Source organism: Phyllostomus hastatus, unplaced genomic scaffold, assembly GCF_019186645.2.
Source record: "Phyllostomus hastatus isolate PE091 unplaced genomic scaffold, TTU_PhHast_1.1 phas_contig_524, whole genome shotgun sequence".
In the NCBI taxonomy this organism is placed as follows: Eukaryota; Metazoa; Chordata; class Mammalia; order Chiroptera; family Phyllostomidae; genus Phyllostomus; species Phyllostomus hastatus.
Window position 1 is genome coordinate 9,793,060 of NW_025333900.1, and position 25,508 is coordinate 9,818,567.

General features: G+C 41.0%; 1 long non-coding RNA gene across 1 annotated transcript in view; it reads right to left on the reverse strand.

Moving 5' to 3' along the window:
- The window catches only part of LOC123824079, a 69,649-nt gene that overhangs the window by 10,768 nt on the left and 33,373 nt on the right, over positions 1–25,508 (reverse strand). Inside the window, exons 2-4 of the long non-coding RNA XR_006786644.1 lie at positions 21,736–21,876; positions 13,779–13,874; positions 6,759–6,842 (exon numbers count right to left, since the gene is read on the reverse strand). This is a non-coding gene — a long non-coding RNA (uncharacterized LOC123824079). The remainder of the gene's footprint in view (positions 1–6,758; positions 6,843–13,778; positions 13,875–21,735; positions 21,877–25,508) is intronic.

Below are 25,508 nucleotides of genomic sequence, written 5' to 3' on the forward strand. Positions count from 1 at the left end.
GACGGTATTTGGAGATGGGCCCTTGGGAGGTGACTAGATTTAGGTGAGGTCATGAGGGCAGGACCCCTGTGGTGGGGTCAGTGCCTGTGGAGCCCAGAGCTCTCTGCCACGTGCAGACACAGCAGCCAGCCGCAGGAGGGCCAGGCAGAGAACTGCCAGGCACCAGAACTGGACCATGCTGACATGCTGATCTCAGGCTTCCGGGCTCCAGACCATGAACATATAACATCCTGTTGTTTCAGCTACTTAGTCTATGGTATTTAGTTATGACAGCTTAAGCCAACTAATACACATGGTTTCCATTACTCTTAGTATACTTATTTAACTGACCAATTTCCCTTGTTTAGGTTCCAACCCTCCACCGTGGGTTGTCCTTCCATGGGGACACCCTCCTCACCTTACCTGGGCCCTGATTTCCCATTCTAGGCCACCATGTCCCACTCCTTCCCTGCACTGTGAAATGCTACTTTACTCTGCTTCACCTAATGGCTTTGGGGCAGAATTATTCAGGAAGAGAAGGGAATACATGTTGTTTAGTTCCCTACAATATTGCTTGGTCATTTGGAGAGGTGAGTTTCATCAAACACAAGTCTAAAAATTCATTATAATCACATATTTGAAGCTGGAAGGAACATTAAAGGTAATCTAATTCAACTATCTTATTTTTTTTAGCAACTATTCAATTTCTAGGGGTAATTTTCCTACTTAGACTAAAGAAATTGAGTCTTGTAAAAAAAAACTCTTGCATTAATGGAGCTATGATTATAAAGAAACTTCTGGAATTGAAACCACTGCTTTATAGAAACTTCTTTTTATTTATAGAAGCTCCATGGTTACCTGAAATGATGGAAGAACTAATGCTGCTGAGCGGTTTTAAGTAACTAATGGCTACTTATGTCATTTCTTCATTTCATTCAATGTAATTCTCCTGCCCCTCCTTTGATTTCCAGCAGAGGGACTTGGAGAAACAAACGAACTTCATTATGGCTCAAAACTTTGTTTTGTGAAGAAGCTAAAACAGGAAGGGGCACTAGTGTTATTCTTCAAACTAACACTGGACTAAGAGAAACTGAATTAATTTGATTAGTAACCCCCCACTACACATACACACACACCAAAACAAGATGTGTGATGTAACAAGTGTAAAGGCATCTATAGGCGACCATGGAGCAGGTAACTACAATGAGACTGCCCGGGAGGGTCTAGGCTGCACAGTGACCACACAGAAGTGTCTTACTGGGGAATTGTGAAGGACGGGGCTGTGGGAGAGGCTACAGGCAAGTGTGTGCCTTTGAAGATGACACCGATTTGGGGGTGGGGTGGCAGAGACAGAGGTAAACCCAGGATGCAGAGGAAAGCAACAAAGGAACCAATGCCTTCATGAGCCTGATTTGATTGGGGAATGGAGGAACTTATGAAAGTGCCGTCAGAATGGAGCCTGCCTGGTGAAAATGAATGGAGTTCTGACTCTCCGGCTCCACAAAGTCTTTTAGATGATGCATTTCAGATAGCATTGAGATCAATTGCAAATATAATAGAAAACCCAATGATAGTGGCTTAAAGGAAGAGGGATGAATTTTTCTTATTAGAGGTTTCAAGGTTAGAGGTTGGCAGTGGCTCAAGAGCTCAAAAACGTAGGATCAATTTCTCTGGGATTCTCTCATTTGTGGTTCCCAGACAGTTCTTAGAGATCCAGGAATCACCTTTGCATTTAAGACAGGAAGAAAGGAAAAGTGTGTCTCAAGACATATTTGTCATGCTTTATCAGAGAAACAAAGCTTATCCAGACCCCTGCTCCATCACCACCCCCAGCAGATCCACTGAGCATTGGCCTGAATTTCCACATCATCCCTTCTATCTACAAAGGAAGCTGGAAAGTGAATAGTTAACTTTCCCAGCTTCTATGGCAGAGACAGGAAGGGAAAAAGTGATTAGGAATGGGTGTAAATCAATCTACTTGTCTGCCACAGAAGACTGATTGATTATTTTCCATTTATCATTTGGAATACAAAGGAAGTATCAGTTGGAGATAGAAAACAAATTTTTAACCCTCACCTGAGGATATTTTTACTGATTTGAGAAAGAGAGAAAGAGAGAGAGACATCGATGTGAGACAGCAACATTTACTGGTTGCCTCCCACACATGCCCTGACTGGTTGTCAAACCCACAATGTGGGTTTGTGCCCTGACCTAGGATTGAACCCACAACATTCTGGTGCATGGGACAACACTCCAACCAACTGCGCAGCTCAGCCTGGGCTACAAAAACATGGTAACCGTCCAGTCATGCTACCGAGGCAGACAAGGATGCCTCTGTCCTCGAAGATCTGCAAGCTGAGAAATATTCAATATTATGTGTCTTAGAAGATTTAGACATTCAGCTGCCTGAAGCCTGGAGCTGGTGATTTTGTTAGGTCTATTGTTATTTTATTCACTATTTCAAAGCTATGCATCCCCTACCTCTTAAAGCACCGTGGAATACAAACAACACAAGGGGGTTACCCCTTCTCCGCCAGTCCTTCTCCCCTTCCATCTACTTCACTGGAGAAATTCCAATGGCACTTTGCTTTTAGAGGTTCTAAGGGTAATACTGTTCTTATTATTCAAGACTAGTTTCAGGTATGTCAAGAAAAAAAAAAACAACTGGATAAATGAGGTATAAGTAAAACATCAGGAAATCAAGATTTGTTTAGTTTACCAAAATGCATTTGGATAAAGCTAAAAATTGATCTAAGACCCTATTAGGTGGATGTGAAGTAATTACTCGAATACGATGTGGGCATTTTACAGCAGAGTCACAAAACTTTCCTAGACATAATATTATACAAGATCATGTGTTATGCTTACTTCTTAAGTAAACACATTTGTAAATTACTTGGCAAATGTGCAGAGAGCCCAGGGTTTATTTCTGCTTCACATTACACTGTACTCTTGGCTGCACCAGGTTCCGTAATGGCAACAACTAACCTTTTCCAGACAATCGTTCATGCCCTGGGGCAGAGAAGACAATGTAGCATTGTGAACTTACACAAGATTTGCAAATGTGATGCAATTTTGATGTACCAGGGGTCTGAACTTCAGAAACCCACCAGAGATTCTGGCTAGCCTATACTCGTCAGCCAGAAAGCATGAGGAAGACTGGGGTAAAGTCCCTTTTCCTAACCACTGTTAAAGATGATCTAAAAGATACTTTCACCCCCTCTGTTCTTTTAAATGACCAGAAGGAGAATTGGGATTGGTTTCACAACAATGAAACAAATCATCTCTTTCTTACACATTTATTTTTATTACATTACTAGGTTAGTTCAGGGAAACTTCTTTGCTTCTAGTGCTTCTGTAGAGTTTTGATAGCTGAAGCTTCTTGTTTTCCTTGTGCACCAGGCTCTATGCAAGGTGTTCTGTAAGTTTTCTCAAATTCATGTCATCCATTCAACAGATTTTTACTGAGCACCTGCTTATGAGCTGGTATTCGAAGTCTTAGAGGTATAAGCTATTGTGAACCCTCACAACATTACAAAGTAACTGTTATTATCTACACTGTAAAAATTGAGAAACTAAGGCCCAGAGAAATAAACAACTTCTCGAGGTCACACAGACAGTCTGTGGCAGCCAGGTTGAATGCCAGGTCTTTTTCACTCCATGTTCCACACTTTTTACCCAGTATCTTGCTGCCTTCCTGCTATCAACTGGCCTTATTGTAAAGTTTCATCACGGTAAATGCATGAAATCTTTTTTAAGACTACAATTCTTGATCCTTTACAATTACTTTGGCAAAACAGTTAATGCTAATAGTGTAAGAATTAAAATAGTACTCTGCCTTTGTTAACTTGGTATAAAAGTTCATTTGGTTCTTTCCTCCCTGAACCTTTCATCTTCAAAATTTCATTTCAGAAACCTTTAAGTTGTAGGAATGCTAACCCATACTTCCACTAAGTGTCCCACAGGTGAGCCCGAGACCGGGAGTCAGATGGGTCCTGGGGGCATGTCCACGGAGCAGTGAGGAAACACCCCTACGTCTGCAAGCAGGAGCAGAGTTCCTGATCTGCTTGCTCATCGTCTGCATAACCTTAAATCAGGTTAAATTCTGTGTGCTCCAAGTTCAAGGGTGTAAGAAACAAATGAGACAACTTAATATGAGAGTGGTTTAAAATTGGAAAATAATATGTAAAGCAAAGCAAAACTGGAAGGACTGAAAATTAAAGGCAGCATGAAAGAATATCTCAGCTAACCATACAAAACTTCTCATAAAACATAATTTAATAAAAGACTCCAGGGAGGGATAATGAAATTAAGCGTTGTCTGTCACAGACCCTTTCGTACTGGTATCTGGGGCATGAGATTCTGAGGAGCATTCATTCTTCTTGAGCATAAACACAACCGTGGTCGAGAGTGGATCCTTCTTGCCTCACCAATTTTCTGAAACCCAAGTATGGCAATTTAGCAGAGAAAGTTATCTGGTGGGACATTGATCACAGCTTCTGAGTGGAAACTTCACAGTGGATTGGAGGAAAGTGGGGGGCAGGCAGCCACTTGCCATTTGGCTGGCGAACCCTGAACCACCTCCATGTGCCACAGCAGGTTTTAACGTCCAGAGGCCCAGAGAGGCCAGCAGGAAGGAAAGGGGACCGGAACAGCTGGTGTTGCTCTAATGCCCTAGTAAAATGGTGGCAAGAACCTCTGATCCACTTCTCCAGCACAGAGGCAGGGCACATCCCTGGCCCCTTCTCTCACCTTCCCACAGCCCTCTCCAAAATCTGGCCTTTATTCCTTTGCCTCAGCAGTCTACTCCACGTTGCCAACCAGCTCATTGGTCTCTAGGTTTTATGCGGCCATTTCTAATTTTCTTATAACTCCTACTTGGAGAGATCAGCCCTAAGTCAAAAGCACACAGTGTCTCCTAGAGACTGCTCTAGAAAGACAGAGCCGTGTCCTGCCAGAGGGGAGTGAGAGGAACTGGGCTTCTCTTCTCCCTAGCTAGACATCTTAGCCAAGGCCTTTCCCTTCCCTGAGCCAGTTTTGATATACGGAAAAAGGGAAGTTATCCTTGCTTAGTTTTTCCACACAAATCAAATGAGATGTTTGTGGAAATGCTTAAAAACACTCTACAAATATAAACAGTCCATTCTTTCCCCAGTGACCCTATGACAAGCGTAGTCATTCAGCGAATGATTGTTGAATATCTGTGATGGTCCCACAGGGCTGGACCCTGGAGACACAACAATAAACCTGGCCTGTTCCTTGCATGCAGGCAGCTCACCTGGGGGTGGGGCACAGCACACAAATGGGCAATTAAAATATACTCTGCCAAATCTCCTAAGTGAACATCAGAAATGCACCCAGCTCAGACTGGAGGGTTTTGCAGGGAGAGGGATAGCAGAGGAGCTCAATCTGGAAGGATGACAGGAGCATTCACTAGGAAACGGAGGGGTAAAGGTCATTCCAGGGTACAAAAACTAGAAAAATGAGAGTAAGAGAGTGCAGCCAGTATGTTAGTAAGCTGGAGCCAATGGTGAAGAGAGCAGAGGCAGCCTGCACGGGAGGCTCAGGAAGGAGGCACATCTTGGACGGCACGCTGTCCTCGCATGAGGGGTATCTGCACAGTGCTCCCGAGTGCCAGGCGCTTTTCTAGTACATCCCCCGTATTAACACTTTTAATTCTCCCAAGAACCCAGGAATCAGTCCTGGTACTACCCATTGCTTATGGAAGAGGGGCTGAGTGACTTGCCCACGGTCATACAACTGGAAAGCCTGCCAAGGAGTGGGGTCTTGCTCTAGGTTGATTGAGAAGACATAAGAGATTTGCAGCAGGTTTTGCAGGGCCGGTTCAGCCTTGCTTCTGTGTATCCTAGTGTCTGTCTCCAGGTCTTTAGATAATTTTCTGACAGTCTGCATAACTGATAAAGTATATGTCAATTTCTCAGGTGGAAATTTATGTTGTTTGCTTACATACTTAATGATTAACTATCTTTTGGGTTCATCAATATAGTCATCCAGTAATTGAAGTCTTTGGGATAAAGTAGATTATAAATGGAAATTTATACTTAATGATCAATTAGCTTGGCTAATTTTGCTTATTCTGTTTTTCCTTAATCTTTTGTGAGGGATAAATAGAAGAATCAGTGGACTTGGAAAATACAGAAACTTATAAATAAGACACGATATATATAAAAAGCCTTAAGCTATTTGGACTCCTGTTTTCGTACGTACATTTCTAAGAATTTATCCTAAGCAGACAGTCAAACATACTAAGTTGCACATACAAAAATAGTGAAGTCTGCCTGATGCTTGGGCACCATATAATCTTTCTAAACAAATTAAGTCTGGTTAGTCACCATCAGCTAGGGTTGGTGGGAAGCTCAGTCATTTTCCTGAGTTCTTGTTTTCCTCTTCCATCCCTTCGGATTGTAGGGAATCCTTGGGCTTAAGCAGTATAAGAGTTTAGGAAGGGTGGTTCCTGGGAGTCTCACTCTCTAGACTTGGTATGTGTTGTAAAGGCTAGCACCCCTGCTGGTGTTATCAAACCATCTGGACCAAACTCACCCATGGGAATGTGGAGTGGGCCATTCCAAGTTTTGATTCCTCCAGGATGCCACCCCCAACTCCTGAGTATGTCTTCCCCCCCTGAGAAACCCTCACCTCGTCCCTCCCTCGTGTGGGACTAGCTCACCCTTTTGCTTCTACACTGGCCCTCTTCCTGCCTGACTCTGGAAGTTCAAAGCCTTTAACCCTTCCCTATTTGGAACTCCCAGCTGACTCACCTCCCAGAGCACACAAAAACAGGGCCTGTCAGCTGCCCCTGGGACCCAGTCCAGATGGCCGGGGCTCAGAGTCCCGTGGGGGTCCTTGGGAAGAGAAAGAAAGAAAGACCTGTTATTTTATAATGAACCTACAGCCTAGGAAACAGGCCAAGTTTATTCTCAATGTATTCTGTCACGTTAACTTTTTAATGTCATTCAATTACACCTATAATAGTAAAAATCTGGAGAAACTTAAATATCCCTCTAATGGGGTTATATATTGAAATAATATACAGTAATTAAAGGGCTCTGTTTTTAAAAACTGTTTCAGTGATTTGGAAACACACTCTTCATATACTCACTCTTAAAAAGTAAGTTGCAAAGCAGAATATGCAATTTAAGTCCAACCTTTAGACTTTATTTACACACACACGTGTGATTATAGATTAGAAAAATCAGTGCTTGTCACAAGAGTAGTAGGATTATGATTGAGGTTTATTTTCCCTTTTATGCTTCTGTGCATTTTCCCAATTTTCCCCCAGATATTTGCATTACTTTTGTAACGATACTCAGTGCATAGTGCCATGATGGTGTGTGTGTGTGTATGCGTGTGTGTGCATGTGGTATCAGCCTTTTTTCTGAAGGGAACACACTCGGGTGAAGTATGATCTGTGTCTGGACAGACTAATTGTCTGGGAATACGAAGCTAACCTGAAAAGGGAGTGACGCTGTGGGGAGCAGCACAGAACACACAGAAAGGGCAGGACAAAACTTAAACATTTATCAGGGCCACTGCACTACAGTAAGTTTTAAGGTCTTTTTGCTTCTTCTTTAGAGATCTAATAAAAGACAAAAATACATATTTTATTTGGGCCAACATCAGCTCTTAGGCAACGTGCAACTTTTAGAAACAGGCCTAATATGTTTATGCTGTGTTGGACGGTGAATCTTCTGTGAGTTCACTGTGTGACTGGGAGCAGCTCAACAATCTCTCTGGACGTTAGTTTCTTCTCCAGCACCTACTATACACCGGCCAGGCTCCCGAGTATTTTGCAAACATTAAGTAAATTAATCCTCACTCCTACCCTATGAGGAGGGATAAGTCTGCCCTCCTCATGTATGAGAAAACTGAGGGACAAAGGGGATTAAAACCTCATCAAAGGCCACACAGACAGTGAGCAACAAACTCGGCATTCAAACCTCAGACTTTTCATGCTGGACTGAGCGACGCTGACAGACCCACCGTTTCCCCTGTGGGAATCACCTGCCGGCCCGGCACATCCCCTCTCCACACTGTCTGAGTCTCTTTTTGTCCCTTCAATGTTCTTTTGGTTGCCCAACTGAGAAAATTGTCATATTTATTCCAGAATTTATTTTATGAAACAATGACTCTCCTTCTATTTGAAGTTCTCTGTTTTACGCTCACCTATTTCAGTACTGATTGTTGAATTCAGTGCAGTGAAAGAGATTGTGTCTTCAGGTAGCTCAGTAAAACGGTCCTGTGGGTCCCTATCCTTCAGAGGGGTGATCCTAACCATCACCCACCTAATTCCACCAGCTGCTGGCTTTCTAGCTAGGTTAAGTACAACTTGTTTGTATTTAACCAGTACAAGTACAACCAGTTTACTTGTTTGATATGCCAGGAGAGGGAGAGAGCAAGAGCAAGAGAGTTAATTTCACTTTTTACATACAGATCATAAAGAATTTATATATATTGCATGAGTATAAATGGAGGACTCCATATATATCATATTCCTAAATATTTAAAAAATACAAATCAAGCCAACATGATGTTGAATACAATAAATTCTACTCTCTTACCTTGACAACTACACCTTCCTAAGACCAGAATTAAGCCTAGGATTCTCCCCTGGCAGAATGTGGCAGTAGTATGGACAGGTGCCTCTGGCCTGACCCCCTCCTCTGCCCACTCCCAGCTCTTTCTTGCATTAGGAACAGCTTCTCAAACACAGGTGGTGCTCCCGCCCACCTGACACTGTTCCCCAGCAGCCTCCTCCGGCCACCTCTCAGGCCTAGGAGTGCGTACACTGGCAGCACCAATTCCCTCTCAGTCATGCAGGTCCCAGAGGGGCTGGTACGTGTGTGTGGGAATACAGGCCTCCCGAGTCTGGGCACCGGGAGCATGCTCTGGGAGCACGGTGAGGCACAGGCTCTGGAAGGATGTGCCCCTCGACCATTGACTTCATATCCCATGGGGAGGGCTGTGACAGGGAATGACAGTGGGGGGGCAGAGCAGGGCCCTCTGAAACACAGGTCTCAAAAGAGGGCCCCAGGGAAGAGGGCCTTCTCACCGAAAACTTTATTTCTCTGGTAGATCCTACATTTTCTGGGATAGAAAGGGTTAGGAGACAATGTGGTAGAAATTAATCCTCTATGAAGCTACTCTTTGGCTCTCCTAAAAGGAATAACCCTCTTTCCCCCCTTTTGTAAAAATCAAATTAAACTTATGCTTGTACTTATTCTTGCAATTGATTTTGGACTATAGAATGCTGAGAGAATGAGGGTAGTCTCATGGGGACACTGGAGGGAAACCTGGAGCACCCACAGAGAAGAGCTTGATCGTTCACTGATTCTACTGGTCACTTCTGCTCCATCCTGATCTGAAAACCAAGGGCATTTTTAGACTTTAGGAAAAGGAGGAACTTTAATGGGAGGTTCATCAAGATAAGCAAATCTGGACATAGGAAGTGTGGGCAGTCTGCCAGGATCCATTACATGGCCCCACCTGATGGAGGACCAGTTGAGTTCTCTGCTGATGGCACCTTCTGTTGACATGATAACATGATGACGACACTAATATACTAGGGGGGACCCGAAACACCTGGAATTTATGTATAAAAATTATGTATTCTTACATGTTTAAATTTAAGTCACCTTCAAAGTACTCTCTATTTGATGCAATATACCTATTGAGATGTTTTTTACACTGCTCAATTTTTGAATTTGTTGATTGTAATGCCTTGTAGGGCTTCTGCTTTTGTTTCACCTCTTTCACATCAGCAAAATGCTTGCCTTTGAATTTCATCTGAGGAACAAAAAAAGTTGCTTGGGGCGAGATTGGGTGAATAGGGAAGGTGGGGCATGGGGGTCATGCCATTTTTGGTCAAAAACTGCTGAACACTCAGTGTGGTGTGAGCAGGTGCACTCGTAAATCACCTATCATGAAACGGGCAAACATGTTTAGTCTTCAAAAACAAAATTCACTGAAGCCAAATACGGCCTCTTACAACAACGCCAACTGGTACACTGATACACGTGAGTTCCTAGAACACTCACCTAGCGGGGGAAGCCTGCACTACAAGGGGCCTGCACTCCAGAAGATAATTCCAGTTTTATTTAGGTCCCCCCTTGTATAATGAGTACCAAGTAGGTGCCAGGCACTGTGCTAAATATGTTGCATATATCAAAGTGTCATATAATTCTATATAATACATAGCATACATTTTATTTATAAATTATTTATATATAATTATATAACATGCAATTTATATACAATTGTATATTATAAATATACTACATATCATATCCACACATTTTATTTATATACAATTTTATACATATTGTATAATGTATGTAAATGTAATTCAATACAGTAATCCTTGAAGAAATGAAGCTTCAAAGTGGTTCACTAACTTGGCCTGGAATAATGCACTCATTAAGTGTCCAGTCTTCCTACAGAACCTACATTCTTAATCAGTTGGTAATAACCAATTAATACTAAACAGGCAAATTGGTGGAATTCCAGCATAAGATAGACCTAGCAGTAACCATGTAATGATATCTTCATCTAATATCTAGTGAAAGCTTTCGGCATGCTGAACTGAATGAAGAGAGACAGCCTGAGGGAGGAGCCACCTAGAAAGTGATTATCATGAGGGCTTGGACCAAAGCCTGGGGAAAGAGGGCTTTGAGAATTTCCTTACCCTTACCCGAAGGTCAGGGCCAGGGGTATAACTTAAAAGGCAGGCCTCCTGCTGCTACTGGGTGGAAGTACAATCGACCAGCTAGTGATGCTGCAGTCTACAAAGCTTAGCAGAGAGTGGAAGCATGGAGAATGTCCTCATTCCTAAGAGCTACATCAATAATAATCTTTGAGAAGCCTGGTCTAGGGTTCATTTAAGAGAGGAATGGATAAATTGCATCCACAAGACCAAATCCAAGAGATGAATGTAGGAAACGGTCTTGAGAGGGCAATCTTTAGCTCATTTATATTTTTATTAAGACCAAAGAAAAAACAATTCCTAAGCCCTTTAAGAGTTCTTGTTCTTTAAATCCCCATCTTTGCTTCCCATAACATTTTCCCTGAAATTGAATGTTGTAGAATGACTTGAAAAATGAAGAAATTTGTTCCCTTGTTCTGGGAAAGAAAAATTAGGAGTATGGTGGAAATAGAAAAGAGAGGCTGGTTGGGCAAAGCAGGGGAGTAAAGGGAAGGGGAAGAGAAGAACCCAGGTAGAAAAATAGCTGGTGATTGTTCAAAGGCAAGTGGGTTCGTTCTCAGGGGCCTGCAGGGGAGAGAGTGTAAAGCCTGTTCTGAGCCTGGGAAGGGACCTTGGGAATTGACTGTGTACGCTCTGGCACCTCTTTTATCCCAGTGCTGACGCTGAGTTTCCAGTGTCCGCTGCTCAGTGGGTGAGGGCTTACCTGGGCGATGGGGGTTGAGACTGGGAAGGGCCCACATCCCTCCACCATAAACATGGGATTTGTACCTTCCAAGTTAAAACACAGAATATAAGAGTTTGCATCCAGCAGCTCATCATGTTGAAGAAATAGTGACAGCCTCATAAGGAATAACAGGATGGTGTTTTTCAAAATTCTGTCTTTCTCATATATAAATTTTCCTTAAAGGAAAGCACTGCACACAAACACTGAATTCCACTTAAACACTGAAGTAAGCATATCCTTAGGGGTAAAGTGCACTAACATCTACAGTATTTTAAAATGCATCAAAATGAGAAGATGGATTGATGGAGGAACAGGGCGGGGGCAGTTGGACATATTGAACTAGTATATGCGATCAAACGAGGACAGTAAAATGCTACTTACAGGGTCTAGGTGGTTGTTGTATGGGTGTTCACAACTTTTCTATCTGTTTGCAAATTCTCATAAGAAACTGTGGAAAAGATTCTCTTAGTAGGAGAAGCTCTTTAAAAAGACAGTACACAGACACAAGATTTCCCACCTTTTCCAATCATGCCATTTAAAAAGCAAAGCTCACTGAATAACGAGTGCTTTCTTTTATCTTTACCTGTTGGTTTTTTTGTTTGTTTGTTTGTTTGTTTGTTTTGTCCCATGTTTTTCTCTTTGGCAGTTCAGTATAGCAAAATATTGGTACTTGAAAAAGGTATGTTTCATTACTACATACTTAAAATTTAGGGGGAAATATACTATGCCGTTGTCCTTGTGACATGTTAATTAGAGAAATCTCGCATCAACTATGAATTCCATTTGTGAAATGCATCTGTTCACCACGGTATGTGTTAACTAGTTAACAAATATTAAGTATAGATTAATATGTATTGTCTCTGAAGAGTTTTTTTCTCTCTAAACTGGACCTTAATAATGACTTGAAATCTAAAATATACTAATGTCCAGTAATGACTGCAATTATTAAGTAATAAAATTTACACATTCTATCTTAAAGCATGAGGCCTTCTTGTGGCTTCTGTGAGTGTAGTCCTGGGTGTTTAAATTTTAAATCACTCCTTGTTGCTGCAGCGAATTCTCTGCAGTGATTGGGAGTTTGGGATAAAAAGGGAGGAGATCATTTTTACCTATGTCTTTCATACCCACCAAAACAAAAATAAGTTAATAACTCAAACAAAACCTTAATTAGGTATAGAATAGTGTTAGGTCATGATTGTCTGAGATTCTCCCAAATTAACCTGTAACAGTGTATTTCTGCAGTTGATTACTTTTCAAATTACCTGCACTTACAGTTATCCTTGTAGACCTTTTTTTACCTATGTTATGCTTACCTAAAGCATGTAAGATATGTCCACAAATAATGAGAATAGTTGTCAATAATAAATTAAAAGTTATCTAATGAACTTATTTTAAAATATTATGTTTATTCACATGCAATTACTAAGAGTTTGAAAAGACTATTTGGTCAGGGAACTATTGGAGTTCAAGCTTTTTAAGTTAGCAGCTCTATGTGATGAATTTTTTTAATGGTAAAACGAGTGAGTTTCAGTACCAGCAAGTACTAACACGTGATCAGTGTCAGTGGCACTGCCGTTCTGAAAAAAATAAAACAAACCCCTCATTTTTCAAGAATATAAAGTACAAGTGCGTGAATCATAAAAATGATCAACTTCAAATTTGCTGTTTATCAAGTGAATGCAATTAGTTTGACTTCCAAAAAAGTAACAAACATCTGATTTCCAATTATTCTTAGATAATTTTAGGATACCTATATTATTTAAATATGACATGTAAACCAGTTTGCTAACTCAGTGATTAATTACCCTGCTCCAACTTTGACTACCGAAGAGATTTAAAATGCCAGAAATTAAAACCCCTTTGCAGAATATGCAGCCTATGCTTTTTTTTAATGAAAAAGAAATCATTTTGGCACAGAAGCAGTATGGGTTTGTGAAAAGCCCTTTGTCACTAACAGCCAAGCCTCCTTCTGGAGAGATAAGAATAATAGTTTCAGTATTAGAAATATGAGCTATCTAAAGAAAACAATATGTAACATAATTGGTATTTAGCAAATTGCTTACTATTTTTAAACAAACTATTTGCTAAGTAAAACTGTTTTTTCCTTTCTTTTGAAAACATGAAAACCTTGAATGTATTTAGATAAAGAGAACAAAAACAATAGTTAAACCACTTTTTAAAATACCACATTTCCATTTGCATTTAGAAAAACAGAAAAAACAGTTGTTAGTTTTCCTGAGAGAAGTGAGAGTAAAAGTATGTGGAAAGAAAGTAGAGCACAAAAAGCATATACCCTCTGAAACAAGACAATGGAGAATATCATCTATTGTACAATTGACTAGAAATACAACTTACCTCCTCTGACAAAGGCATTTGTGGAGATGCAGGAAGGGGTCAAGTCGGAGAGCAGGTTAAGGAGTCCATCAGAGCTCTGAGTTGCAAGCAGAAACTCTGCATGAGACAGGTATGTTTCAGACCTACCTTCTTCCCAAGGATGGTCACCTCTCAGAAATCCTACCTCGGGTCATCAAACTTCAATCACTCAACTAGTGGGACCCACATACTGGATTCATGCTACTGCGAGTAATTCCAGAAGTCATTGTACCTCTTAAATATTTACAGTCGATTCTCCAGTGAGGCTTCCTGAACCATGCCCCTTTTAAGGGTACAGAATTACCCTGAGATGAACCGCGCAGCCCGTCAGAGAAAAAGTTCCCTTTAGGCGAGACTCCTGCTAGAGAGCAAGAAGACATAACAAGCCAAGTTGTACCAAAGCTTCATTTAATCACCCAGTTGAACATACATGCCTTTAATAAGGACTGCAGGAGAGCTGTTACTGGATGTGACTCTCGAGCTGCTTTTCAATCTGCAAAGTTTTTAACACATCACACAAGGGTTATAATTCCCTAAAAGGACTTCTAATCTGAAAGCAGACAGGGATTTCAAAAAAGAGACAAAGACATAACCTGCATCTTGGCTGCCTTTCTAAACTACTCTCCCAGAACAGAATCTTTCCTCCCTTCTGGTAAACACATGCTTGTATACGTTAACAATAAAGAGAGTATATAAATTAACAACATGATGCTCTCCTGTTATCAACAAATCAACCCCAAATCCACAACAGGCTCACCATTTCTCCAAACAGGCATTTGGGGTACAGGCTTTGGAAGGAAAAAAAAAAACAAAGACCACAAAAATGCAAACGAAATGGAAGAGACATGGTAACCTAGGAGAATGTTCTTAGCTAGGCTTTCAGACTGAAGGTATCACATACGCTGCTGCCTCACTTTTGTTCCAGCTTGAGATAGATCCACGGGTGCCCGGCATGGTGACAGACAATGGGCATTAAAGCCACACAGTCAGTTTTAGCAAATTAAGTAAATTAGAGATCATTTGATGGGATTCTATTGTTGCTATTGTAATCACAGTAATTTTCCCTGGTAATGGTGCTTCGTGATGAAGAGCAGTTCTCACAGGATAATTGTGAAAGGTACCGAAAGATTCGGAGATGCAGCATCTGGCTTTAAAAAAGCTCTTCAGATTCAAATTGGCATTTTACTTTATCTTGAAAATTTATTAGAGATTCAGATCATGCCGATTTAAATGGAAAGGTGAAAGCAGGGTAATTTCAATCTATGAATTATTCACTCTCAGCCTGGCGAAATTGCCATCCATGAGCTGATGCTCTGACAGTGTCTTCAGAGAGCCTCCATTATGCTTGTCATTTTTATTTCTTTATCTACGATCTCTCTCTCAGTTACCGAGCTTGTCCCTTAGGGCTTGGCTTCACAAACCAAAGTATTTCGAATTGGCATTAACCTAAATGTGCTGCTGTCTCAAATGGCTGTCTCCACAGGCTGTCTTTTTTTATTTTCCAAATCATTAAAACCACATCCATGATGATATCTGTGAGGCTGTTCGATCAGATGAATTAAAGCACACACACATACACACACCCACACACGGGCATCACTGCGAAGAAGAGTTAGGTTCCGCTAACATCACAAGAGAAGAGACAGTGATGCTTTCTGCTTCCTTCTTTGTTGTCAGTGTGACCCGTCCTAGTGGCACAGCGAGCATCGCGCAGGAAGGAGCCAGTGGTAACGCAGGCTTGCCTGGCACCCTGACTTGCAGCCAGAGCAGATGAAGCCTGCACGGAAGGCAGACCAATCCAGGCAACTGTACACTTAGCGAGCACGATTATTTAGGAAAATAAGAAGAAGCCATCGGATGACCGAAATTAGACTGCCATTCTCCCAGCTCTACCTGCACCCATACTGCAGTCACAGCGATGCTCCACTTGATGGCTGGTTGGGTCACTGCTAGTCGACAGCTGCCCCCGCATCCAGAGAGGACTGGGATTGATTTAGGTCAGTGAGTCTGGCTTCTCCTTTAAACCGTGTTCTAACTGAGGACTGGGGATCTGCGCCAGCTCCTGGGACCAGCCTTAGCTGTGAGCTAGGAGAGTCACACAGCATCACTTCGGTGGAGTTGCCTGCACAGGCCCCGGCCAGACCCACTGTGGCAAGCATCGCCTCCTTTGTCCTAGCCTTTATTCCTGCAGGTCTAGCTGCGTGGCATGAGAAGCCCCCAAACTATTCCCGCTGGTGGAGTTAAACCAGCCGCACTCCGCCAGGCAGTTTGGCTACAAGGCTCCGAGCAGTACCTGCTCTGCTGAAAATTCACGCTGCCAAGTTAGAAGCCATCGTGTACATTCAGACTGCTTCTCTGCTGCTGGCTACGCAAAGGTAAATACTCCTCATATGCGAAAGGCTAAGTGGTAGCAGGAAAGAACACTTTAAAATTCGGTCGCTCTGTGCCTAGTCGTCTGCCTTGGCTCTGCCGCATTGCGACTGGGAAACTGCAGGACTGGAGCTCTGGCAGTTGCGATACTGCAGAAAGCAGCAGCTATGACACAGCAGTCAGCTGACTTGCAGGGTGTTATCATTCAATGTACTCTACAGAATCAGGCCAGTGGCTGAGATGGCACCAGACAGATGACCAGGATTGTGACACATGGCTAAGGATGGCAGCCTTTCTCCCTCCACACTGGGTAGCGATCCTGCACACCTGGCCGAGACATCTTACACTGCTTTTCTCTCAGGCGGAGTCTTTAACTCACAGCCTCAGGACTTAACTATTTCTGTCCTGCTTGCTAAATTGGCAGGTAATTCTTGGGATGACCATATCCATAGGATAACTGGTTAAAATGATCACTTTCCTATCATTTTGGGTTAGTTTCAGTGTCAAAAAAAAAATAATTGTGGGAGAATGCCTGTCCGTGTTTTGGTTTTAAAATCACACTTCTTTTTTTAACAGGTATAAGTTGCCTTAAGCTACTTGTATGCTGTAATGAACTAGGAAATTGTACCTAATGGAATGGTAAGAGCTATAGGAAAAACTGGAAGGTAAATTATTCCAGCAGTAGCCTTCAATCGCAGTCCAGTTGCTATAAAGCAGTGTACTGCTCTATTGCAAAATGCAGGTTCTGCACCCCAATTAATCTAACAATGGAACAGAAGCCTTATATGGTATTACCCCAGTGAGTTGAGGAATGCTAAAATAAGAAGGCAGTCATTACCAGGCATTTGTTTAATGACTGTAATCATACTGAATTAATTTAACTCACTGCAATGTTTAACAGAAACTCAATTATGAATTTGTGCTAAAAGAATAACAATACCAGTATTTATTTGCATAGCACCTTCCTCTGAGGAGGCATCCTCCAAAGACAAGCTCACATCCTCAGCGTTTCCAGGGCACTCAGAAAGCGCTAAGTGCTCTGCTGGGCAATCTGGGGCCAGCCTCTCTGAGGACAGGGGCTTATGGTTCTGAGCCAGGATGACCTGTGCACATTGTATGAGCAGCATACAGAGGAGGACCACACTGACCTAGGCCACTCGCTCTGTGGATTTGGTGATGCCTTTACCCATTTGTGTTCTGTGAATTTTATTTTTCTGTTTGCTTCTTATTCAGTTCTCTTGACATGAATCTTGCTCTAAAGAAGTTTGTAGATAGCAAACAGTGAGGTCAGAACTAGATGAAACAGCATCATCCTCAGAATTGTGGAAGTACTGTATGTGTTAAGTGACACTGAAAAAAAACTGATTCTAGTTTGAGGCGGGGGGCTGGCAGGGGTGAGCTGTGGGCCTCACTGAGGGATGTTCCCTGGAGAGAGCCACACAAGGGCCTCTCTGCAGCAGCTTCTCCAGCTCTCATTAGAGAATCCAAGTTTCATAAACTCACCTTGCCACCTTGTCTTTCAAAACCTGCTTTTAGGAAATGAGTTCCAAATGATACAATAACCAATAACTAGTATTTTTTTTATTTTTCAATTACAGTTGACATTCAATATTATATTAGTTTCAGGTGTACAGTCTAGTGGTTAGACATTTATATAACTTGCAAAAGTGAAACCCTGGGAAGTCTAGTACCCCACCTGGCACCATACATAGTTATTACGATATTATTGACTATATTCCCTATGCTGTACTTTACGTCCCCATGACCGTTCTGTGACTACCAATTTGTACTTCTTAATCCCTTCACTTTTTTTACCTATTCTCCCAAACTCCCTCCCCTCTGGCAGCTATCAGTCTGTTCTCTGTGTCTAGGAGTCTGTTCCCATTTTTATTTGTTCACTTGCTGTATTCTTTAGATTTCACATATAAATGAAATCATATGGTATTTGTATTTCTTTGTCTGACTTATTTCATTTAGCATAATACCCTCTAGATCCATTCTTGTTTGTCACCGTGGTAAGATTTCATTCATTTTTATGGCCAAGTAATATTTCATTCTATATGCATAGCACATCTTCTTTATCCATTCACCTGTGGATGGACAATTAGGTTGCTACCATATCTTGGCTATTGTAAATAATGCTGCATTGGACATAGGGATGCACATTTCTTTTCAAATTAGTGTTTTGGATTTCTTTAGATATAACAGTATAATTCCTCAGAGGTACTTATATATTTTTAAGGAAAAAAAAAAGCTTCTAGAAAAGGTACAGCTGTCTAATTGGGGAATTTCAAGCACCAACTCTCCAGATGGGAAATCATTTCCAAGGGTCAAGGGGGCTTTCAAGAGGGGCTCCTGTCTTTCATCAGATGGCAGGTGGTCTAGGCTAATGGTACCAACCACCCAGTGGGGTACGTAAGTCTTAACCTAGAATACCCTAAAGCCAGCATGTACCACAAATGTGGGTGATCAGTGTGGGTCCCTGGGGCAGCACAGACTCTGGCAGCATCTCTCAGCCTCCTCAGTACATCCTATCTTTGCTCATGAATTTTCTTGAGCCCTTGCCCACCAAGGAAAAAGTGGCCCAAACACTGGTATTTTTAAAAACCACCCCTAGGTAATTAATTCTACCCTGTATCCAACATAGAGAACTACTGATAGAATATGCAATATTCCTTTTTGCACATGTGAATTTGAAAATGCATATGTACTGTATGCATTTTAGTTGAACTCAAGAATAAAAAAATAAAAATGAGTCATTACATTTATCTTTACTGTTACAATTCTATACAAATCAACAAAAAGGAAATGATTTTAATAGAGAAAGTCTATATATCTGTGATACACCCACGTGTCCTCTACAGCTGGGGGTGGTACAGCCAGTGGGCAGTCATGCCCTCCACAGCTCCTTACTCCTCTCTCTCTTTCAGCACTGGCCACCTTGTGTTGTGACTTTCTGTTCCCCTGGAATCCCCGCAGTGCTCCAGGGCAGGGGCATACCTCATTCATTTGATGGCCCTGGGCCTTTGCTCTGCCTGGCACGTGGCATGTCTTCATTATTTGTGAAAGGAATGAGGGAATGCTGAAGGACATCTTCCTGTTGGAGAAGAAAGCTTGGAGATATCCAAGTTTCCAACATGAGAACATCAAGTGTTTCTTTCACTGCAGACTATCCTGAAATAATAGCTTCCCAATGACTGAAAGAAGGCTAATTCTCAATTATCAATATTCAGTTAAACCCTAAGTAGCAAAGAATTTAAAAAGGGTATGTATGTGGGAAAAATGAATGTTTATGAAAATCAAAACTCTATGTGTATTTAATAACTAATAAACTTCATTTACTTTTAGATACATTTTAGAAAAATGAGGCATCCTTTGCCTTGGAGAGTGAGGCCCGCGAAGGGTTGGCTCTTTGTGCCTTTGCTAGAAATCCGCCGTCTCCAGCACAGATAAAGGTGAAACTGTTCTTAAGCCCTTGGAAATCTCTGTTTTGATATCTACACATCCTTTTTTAAATTTTTTTTTATTTTTAATTTTTGATCCTACACTCTCTTGCAGTCTTGTGAAGTTTGGTCACTTCTCAATAATGCCTATATATACAAATGCAATATAATAAATAGGAATACAAAGGAAACTAACTGTATTAAATATCCTAGCTTAAGGAACTTTGCCACAGAAAAATCAAAATACTCTCAGGTGAAATCACAAAGTGACTTTGATTGTCTCTGTTCCAACTATTACCCACTAATAAAATCAGTTCAAGAAGTGCTTCGACAAGGCAAAGAGCTGAGAAGCAAAAGAGATGACTATGTTTACTGAATTTCAGTAAACTTGAAACAATCTTTCTTCTCCAAAAGTGACCTTTTCAGTGACTAGCAGATTCCATTTTCACAGTTAACAAAACATACTATACTTTCAAAACTGTCAAGGCTCATTTTATAAACCCTTCCTAAGACTTTAAAGGAAAACAAAAATGAAGGCAAACTGATTCTCTCAAATTTTGTTTTGCAGATGAGGAAGGAATTTGAAGCTCAAAAAGACAGTCTTGCTACAGCAGCATGTAAGTAAAGAGGTACTAGAGCCCAGGATGTAATTCTCTTAAACCTACATCAGACACATCTTATCACACTTTTAGTCAATGATATGCAGCAGTGGTAAAAGCTCAGTACTAAACCATCGGCAGTTTGAAATGAACCACAGTGGGAATATTTACACCATGGAAATGAACAAACATGGAAAATCAGGGCTATTGTTTTTATTTTCCAGAGATGTGGTTTATGTATTCTAATATATTTAATGATACCAACTTGTAATCATGTGTTCCTTTATTTCAATCCCAGAATTCAAAATGCTTCTGAACATAAAGTACAATGGTTAAGCATAAAGTTCTTAGGTCAGAGGGCCTATCTTTGAATCCTATACCACTGATAATCTCTGTGACCTTGGACAGGTTCATTCACCCCTCTGGGATTCAACTTCTCATTCTGTAAAACAGAGCTGATAATGCAGTGTGCCTCACAGGTTGTTATATGTATTCATGAAGTGGTGGGTATAAACTACTAGCATGGATTCTCACACATGCTAAGCTCCCAATGGCTGTTGGCCATGAATCTTTTCCCCTTCATCCTGCTCCTCTTTCTTTTTCTTATTCAACTGGTCATCATGGCAGATTGATATTATATGTACTGAAACAAGAAAAAAAAACTTCTTAAAGACTACAGGCAAAAAACAAAAATAGAAAAACTATATACAACTAACTTGGGATTTTAGAGAATGGAATGTTACCTTCTATTTCTTGACTCTTGTGGAAATAGAGTTTTGACAGGCTGGTGTTATTTTTGCATAAATTCTGTAATCTAAGAGACCGTCACAATTCACCAGAGAAATTATTGGTAGGCATAGTTTCAGCATATTTTTAGAGATTTTCAAGAAGCCACATTGAAACCATATACTGTATTAGGGGCCACTCTATGCAAAATACGCAACCAGGCCTCTTGCGTCTGTGGTTACAGAGCCTCATTCATGAATATGTTTTCACTTGTGGAGTCTAATGGCCAATTTGCACACCTGCTGTGACATATTGTATTTTTCAGAGCTAATAATCCCTCTGTTAATGAGGCTGAGCTTTGTGGGAAGAGGCTTTACTTGGAGGCCCTGGAGGACTTAGTCCACAGAGGCCAAGGAGTTGGTATGCCAAGCTGGCTCTGTCCATGGAGTGTGAGCCAGTGAGACACCTCCTCTCCCCCTTCCTGTTGGCATTGGCATGCTCATGGGATGGGCCCCACTGATTCTGTCCCATCTCTTGGGGCGCTCTGCAATCAGAGTGCTACTGAACACAGGACCACTATTGTAGAGAGAGGGCAGAGAAGCAACTGAGGAGCAATGGGCAAGACCATTCTTACTGCCCCCCATCTCAGTCCAACCACAAAACAGTAATGTAATGTTATCACCATGGTACCCTAGGCTCAAATGGAATCCTGTGGGAATACAAAATGAAATCATGCCGTTTTTATACACTGAGTGTTACAGGCAGTGTGCTGTCAGTTCAAAGAAAGGATGGGTCACCTACCTCCTTGTCCTGGACCACACCACTTTGTACTTGCTCATTTTCAAAGCTAAAGCGTCACTCGCAGAATATGGCATCAGATGTGACAACAGGAACTCTCCACATGACCAGGCTGCAGCCCAGGAGACATCAGCCTTGTAGCCCCTGAAGAAAAAGGTGTTTTAAACCATTTCTATATAATAACAGAATTGCAAAAAGAACAGAATAAATTATAATTTAGTGCCTGTCTACAGTGTGCCAGGTAGACATGATAACCTTCTCAATCACAAATACAAGTGAAGGGCTTTCTATGTCCAGAGTTCCAAATGCTTTACATATGATAAGTCATTTAATCCCCTAAACAACCCTATAGGGAAGATATTATTCCCACAGCAACTCCTTTAGGTGAGAACTATTATGCCTCTTTCACAAATAGGAAAATGGAAGCATAAAAAAGTGAGTACTATTTAAACCTCATATCTGGTAAATACAGGCCTGTGGATTCAAACCCAGATTGTCTGAGCTGGAGTCAAATTCAAATCTGTACTCTTGATTATTAATATTCAAATATGGGCTTCCTACAAATTAGTGTTCAGTTGTAATCATCTCTGCATGGATTGGAAGAGACTAATGAAAGAAGAGAAACTAGACTTGGAGTCACTCAGGGGAAGGGTTAAAGTTTAAGAGTTGGTGAGTAGGGAGAATTATTAGAAAACTAGGAATTATTAGAAAAGTAGGCTTTTTCATTAAAGTGTTCTTTTAATATTTGAACTCGCTGTATGCTAGTAAATTGGCTCTCTGGGGCAGAGGGGAAAACCTTGGCTTACAGTGTTTTGCCAATTTCCAGGGTGTAAATAATCCCACCATGGCTGATTTCAAGATTCCAACAGTTTCACAACCCGTTTGCAAAATTCTTGAATATTTAACAATCATTTCTCACTAGCCAGTTGGCGGTGGCTTCAACACACCACAGCTTGGGCCCAAGTGGTGGATTGCACTGCCCCTCCCAGAAGCACATATTGTTGTACCACACCTACACACGCAGGGCAGACTTCGTGCTACCCACACAGCTCTCTGATGCTTCAGGACCTTAGGTGGTGTCCGGAGTCTTTCTTGCTCTCCCTCCTAAACTGTATGCTTTCACTTCTTGTGTTTAATGAAGGTTGTTTTTACTTTTGCTCTTGACTTTAAAAGGAAGGCGAGACATTTATGTTTCTCTTCCATTGACCATCTAATAAGTCTAACAAATGGGCGTGTCTTTTTAAAAGTGACCCTTAATTGGGTAAAATGAAGTCAGTCAAACTGTGGGAGACCTAAGGCACCTGAAGATGTATGTTTACACATGTCCATGAACATATGCACAGGTGCCGTCAAAAATATTTATAGTGAGCCTTACAAAGCCAGGGACATGCACAAACGCACAGCACTCACCACTTTGGAGCCGCACCTGTTCCATGCTTTCTTATACTCCAGCCACACACAACATTTTGGGGGCTCCTACAGCCACGCAGGTCATTCACAAGTACAAGAATTACCATGAGGTCATGATATGAATTCAGACCTAGCAAATTAAATGGCAATTACCCTTTGAGAAACCATGTAACTCTAAGGATAATCACCATGTTCTGGTAATTTTTTTTTAGATCTTTGGGGGTACTAATTTGTAAACCACATATAACCAAATGAATAATTACATAGCAAGGAGCTGAAAGGTAATTACAAAATAATTGCATGCTATTAGATCCTTTCATGAAAACACATTTAATAGAATATTCCTTTAAACCATTTCTTGTACCTGTGGAACACTTTAAGGTTACCCTTTTTTCTTAGTTTTGTTTAATGCTCTTTTAATAATATTTGGTAACTTACACTAAAGTGTAGGCTGTAAGTAAAGTATGAGTTAGAAACTTGGTATCAAACCTGATTTCTTTTCACTACATTATGTAAACTTTCTTCACTTTTATTACTTTTATTTTAAAAATTTTATTAAATGTGTTGGGGAGACATTGATTAATAAAATTATATAGGTTTCATATGTAAAATTCTATAATACACTGTCTATATATTGCATTGTGTGTTCACCACCCAAAGCCAAACCTCGTTCCATCACCATACATTTGACCCCCTTTACTCTTTCTACCTCCCCCCATCCCCCTTTTCCTCTGGCAACAGCCATACTCTTGTCTGTCTATGAGTTTTTGTTTTTTTGTCTTGTTTGCTCATTTGTTGCTTTCAGTTTTATATCCCACATGAGTGAAATCATACGGTTCTTGGCTTTTCCATGTGACTTCACTTAGTGTGATATTCTCAATATCCATCCATGTTGTTGCAAATGGCAGTATTTCATCTTCTTTGATGGCTGAGTAGTATTCCACTGTATATATGTACCACATTTTCTTTAGTCAATCATGTATGGAAGGACACTTCAGTTGTTTCCATGTCTTGGGCATCATGTATAATGCTGCAATGAACTTAGGGGTATATATATCTCTCAAATAAGTGTTTTCAAATGTTTTGGATAGATACCCAGAAGAGGGATTGTTGGGTCTTATGGTAACTCTATTCTTAATTTTTTGAGGAACCTCTATACTGTTTTCCATAGTGGCCGTACCAGTTTACATTCCTACCAGCAGTGAATGAGGGTTCCTTTTTCTCCACAACCTCTCTGACACTTACTACTTGTACTGTTGATAGTAGCCATTCTAACAGCTGTGAGATGGTTTCTCATGGTTTGGTTTCCATTTCCCTAATAGCTAGTGAAAGTTACTTCACTTTTAAAAGTTGGTCATTAGCCCTGACCAGTATGGCTCAGTTGGTTGGGGGTCATCCCACTAACTAAAAGGTCGCTGGTTTGATTCCTGGTCAGGGCAATGCCTGGGTTTCAGGTTTGGTCCCTGGTCAGGGGGTGTGTAGAAGGGAACCAGTTGATGTTTCTCTCCCTTTCTTTCTCCCTCCCTCTCCATCTCTCTAAGGTCAAAAATAAAATAAAATTTAAAAATTGATTACTAAAAAATCTATTTTGGAAAAATACATAGTGGTGCCAGTTTCTTGTTTATTACTGCAGGGCTCTTTCTAGCATTTGTGTGTACTTGCAAAACTCTTTAAAAGTATCACTAGCTTTGTATGCCATTTAATTCTAATAACAAGTCTGGCTTTCCCCTTCTGTCTCTCTCTCTTCCCCTTCTGTCTGTCTCTCCTCTCATTTAAGGGATGGAAACTAATAAAGGCCACAGAAGAAAGTAAATGCATGCATATATATGGCATGGAGGAGAGAGATTTGAGCTACGGGACAGAAGACTGGCTGTATCACCTTTTCTAGCTCAGGTTAATTTAAGCTGCGAATGAAAACATTTTGTGAGTAATGCATACAATTTCATAATGCATGCCAATGTTCTTTGAAGTTTGAAATGCTATTTTTAAATATAAATACTAATATAATTGTGTTCCTTAAATTTGGAGTGAGTCTAGATATACAAAATGATCTAGTTGTGTACAGCTACTCACCCTGCACCACTCCTAGACCAGCGGTGTCAAACTCACTTTCACCGGGGGCCACATCAGCCTCTTGATGGCCTTCAAAGGGCCTAATGTAATTTTAGGACTGTATAAACGTAACTACTGTATTTTTTGGACTATAAGATGCACTTTTCCCCACCCAAATTTGGGAGGAAAATGGGGTTGCATCTTATAGTCCGAATGTAGCTTACCTGGCTCACTATGGGGGGTGGGAGGTGGCGGCCCATGTTATCTATGTTATTAAATATTTTACCACTTTTTGCTTCAAAAAATTTTTGTCC